The sequence below is a fragment of the Ixodes scapularis genome, unplaced genomic scaffold, assembly GCF_016920785.2.
Source record: "Ixodes scapularis isolate PalLabHiFi unplaced genomic scaffold, ASM1692078v2 ptg002451l_1__unscaffolded, whole genome shotgun sequence".
NCBI lineage: Eukaryota > Metazoa > Arthropoda > Arachnida > Ixodida > Ixodidae > Ixodes > Ixodes scapularis.
In genome coordinates this window covers 453,913-457,343 of record NW_024610246.1, presented here as the reverse complement: position 1 = coordinate 457,343, position 3,431 = coordinate 453,913, and the positions used below count along the sequence as shown (strand labels likewise).

Below are 3,431 nucleotides of genomic sequence, written 5' to 3'. Positions count from 1 at the left end.
TTGCATGTTCGAATATGTCATACATAAGAACATTATTTACAATGATTAAAAAAAAAACGAGGATTAAGAATGCTGCACTGCAGAATGCCCAACATAACCAGAAAAGAATCTGAGAAACAACCACACACATTCTTTTTTTCTACTTTGACATGCAGCTCTTCAATAGATTGCAGTACTTAGGACACAAACAAAGCTAGCCGGCAATCGACACGCAGCTCAGTTCCCGCAGTGGCGTGGATGGTGTCGAACTTAATTCTTCCCAAACCGTGACTTGTGGACTGCTACGAGGTTTTGTTTGGAGGGCCTCGGTTGCACCCTTGCAACCATGGGTGGAGGTGGTGGGGGGTGTTGAGAATTCAGCGTTGGCTTCCCTGAACGATGGCAGACGCTGGAGCCGTTCCAATACTTCGTCGAACAAAGTGTCCACATACTCTGCAAAAGGAGGGAGCACTGTAGTATACATTTACATATTACCTCACAAGGTATGTGCTGTAGTCTTGAAGACAAAAGTAAGTGAGCACTTTCTCAAAGTGCATTCTTGCAACTATCATAACCATGCAGCAAACTTTACTGCATTCACAAAGCTTAAGTACGGTGTGCTATAGTACAAGAAATGCAGGAGGGGCTACACCTCTAAGATCATTCATTGCACCAAGCTTGATTCCTATGCAGCAGTGAAACGTCGTGTTGCTTTTTGGTCTTTTGAATTCCCTTTTTTGTGTACATACCTATATAGAGTCGTAAAGCGTGGAATAAACGTTAAGTCTGCTTGGAGATTTGTGCTCGCGCTGTCCTCCTTGTCCTCACTCTCCAGGGTTCAAATAATGTCTGACACATTGGTGTTTTATGCACCTAAGCACATAAAGTGCCCAGCGTGCTGTAGCCTATTAGGCGCTGAGTAGCGCTTGCTTCATGTGTGCAGAATAGCTTCTCATGTTGAAGTGAACTACAGATTACTTTAAAAAGAGTTTCTTGAGGCAGCTCACCATACGTCGGCTTCGTTGTGAGGGGGAACGCTGCCAGGTGATCTTTCCGGGCTTTTGGGGCCTTCATATGCCACCTGTCTTCTCCCTCAGCGGTTTGGGCCTGGAGTCGCTTGTGATTTTCATTGAAGTGCAAAATGGCGAGGTAGGTACTGGGAAAGAAATGTCAAGTGTCAGGCAATGCAAACATATATAAAAAAATTACACACTGGCTTACCGGGCACGCATTCCTTCATACGAAAAAGCAAGCGACTTCGGTGCAAATTTAATTAAGACGCTGTGAAACGACTCTAGTCCATATGTCTGGCATGATGGTGACACTTTCTTCAGGTCACGCAACAATGTTGGTGCCATCACCACTTTCAGAAATGCTTCATAGGCTGGTGATCCTGAGGAAAAAATGACGCATTGTTTTCTGGATGCATTTAAACAACAGAAACAAAAAGCTCACCTTGGCTAAGCCACTCTTTGTTTGTCAGGGGACCATGCAGACACTGAGTGAGGCGACCTTCGTGGCCACATGAAGATCCACAACATGCCGCTTAATCGTATGCCACAAATCCAATACCGTTGGTTCATCTCCTTCAACAATCGCAGCACACCAGTAGAGATGGTTGCTGGTGGGCTGAACCCAGCTTTTTAGTTTTTTGTTGGAAGGTCGCTTACTGGCTGCTGTGAGCTTCTTCGTAATTCCTGTTAAGGTAGATTACATGATTCTTTCAATAAATGATGCACCAGCAGTTATGCTACATGTTTGTTAGTTCCTACAGTTGCACTGTATTTTTGTCGCTTATCGACCTACCTTTTGACATGTGCCAACTGTCAAAAAAGTGTGTGATGGTCTGGTGGTTGGTGGCAATTTCCTTTTTAATGGCACTGTGCCGGTCTGTGGTAATGGACATGATGTTTATGCCTTCATCTTGCAGGTAGTCGAGGGCTCAGACAAAGCCCACCTTCTCCATCTGCGAGCTGGATTTCACCTCACCTCACTGACGAAGAAGTAGATAAGTCAGTAAAATAAAGCAAATACTGGTACCACTATCTCTTCTACTGTTTCATAGTAGTGCTCACAATGTCATCATTTGTCTGAAAAGAATACTGACTAAACAAAAATAATTTGTCATTGCAAAATGCTAGATTATAGTGTAAGGACACTACCCAAGGTTTTATGTTTCAGAGTCACATGCTTGCATAAAAAAACAAAGTTAAATAAAAACCAGAGAACCAGTTAGGTGCCTTGTGATGTCAGAGGAGTCGTGGAAGTCACTCACTGCGACTATGCACCCAATCTGTCTTTAAATAAAAGAGTTTGTGGTGATTCCAAAATGCAAGACATTACTCCAGCTTTAAAAATATGTGTGCACTATTTTGCACACCAAATATTTTGTACATGAACACTTAAAAGGGAGGGAGACTAGCCTCAAATAACCAAATCTTGACAGGCAGTTTCTAAGCATAAAAGAGACAGATTTCCAGCTGAAACTTTTTCTGTGTGATAGGCCCACATAAATAATGTTTCAAATAAATTCTTGGCACCCATAAATACCCTGTCAGTGTTACTTTATGTAGGGTTCCGTGTATTGGGTTAGCTACGGAAAATGCAAGGACTGTCTTTCCAAGAAGTAAATTTTTTTTATTGCAAATTCTGTTTTTTTTTATAAAACTTTCCTTGTTTTAAATTTCCAACTCTATGCGACAGCAGGGCTACTGCCCCAAAGCAGCGCATCAACACTCTTTTATTACACTCGGTAGGCTCAGGAATGTTCAGTCAAAAAAAAGGTGACGAGAGAATTGTCCGGAACTTTCCACAAGCGCAAACATTGCAAAAAAATGGAACCGGGCCGCACGGTGTTTGAACCTTATTCCCCAGCGTAGTAGCTGTGTGCGTTTCTAAGTTTGCCACGCAGACAGCACTATATGCACAAGCAGGCACCTGGAACAACATTTTCTATAACGAAATGAATGAGGTATATCTTTCAAGAAAAATTTGTTCTGGTGCTCAGCCAAATTAGAGTTTTTCTGATAAAATCATGTTGACAAAATCCAAAAGAGCAAGCGTTTTAATATTCTGATCTGATATATGCCCTGGACACAAGTGTGATGCATGACTTTATTCCTTTTAACTACAATCACCTTGTGACCCATTTCTATTAGTTCTCTCACCTTATGTAGGGCATTTTGTGTAACAGGAATGGCTCAAATAAATAAACTTTCTTACCTCACCAACTTGCACTTGCTCCGTGTGTGCAATCTTGTGGAGAGAATTGCAGTAGAAGCTGTATGTACAGTATTTTGCGCTGTAGCCCGGCGAATCACACCGCCCATCACCAGCCAGGTGCACTTCTCCTGCGCTCCTCATGCTTTCTAGAAGCTTTTCCTGTTCTGTGTTCCATACCTGTGTAAGAGAACTCAATTTGGAATAGCTTTTTCGGATTACCCGTAGACCTG

General features: G+C 42.4%; 1 pseudogene; it reads right to left on the bottom strand.

The window, feature by feature from the left end:
• Nucleotides 1-249: 249 nt before the first annotated feature.
• LOC120841628 lies at nucleotides 250-1,885 on the bottom strand (annotated as a pseudogene).
• Nucleotides 1,886-3,431: the final 1,546 nt, after the last annotated feature.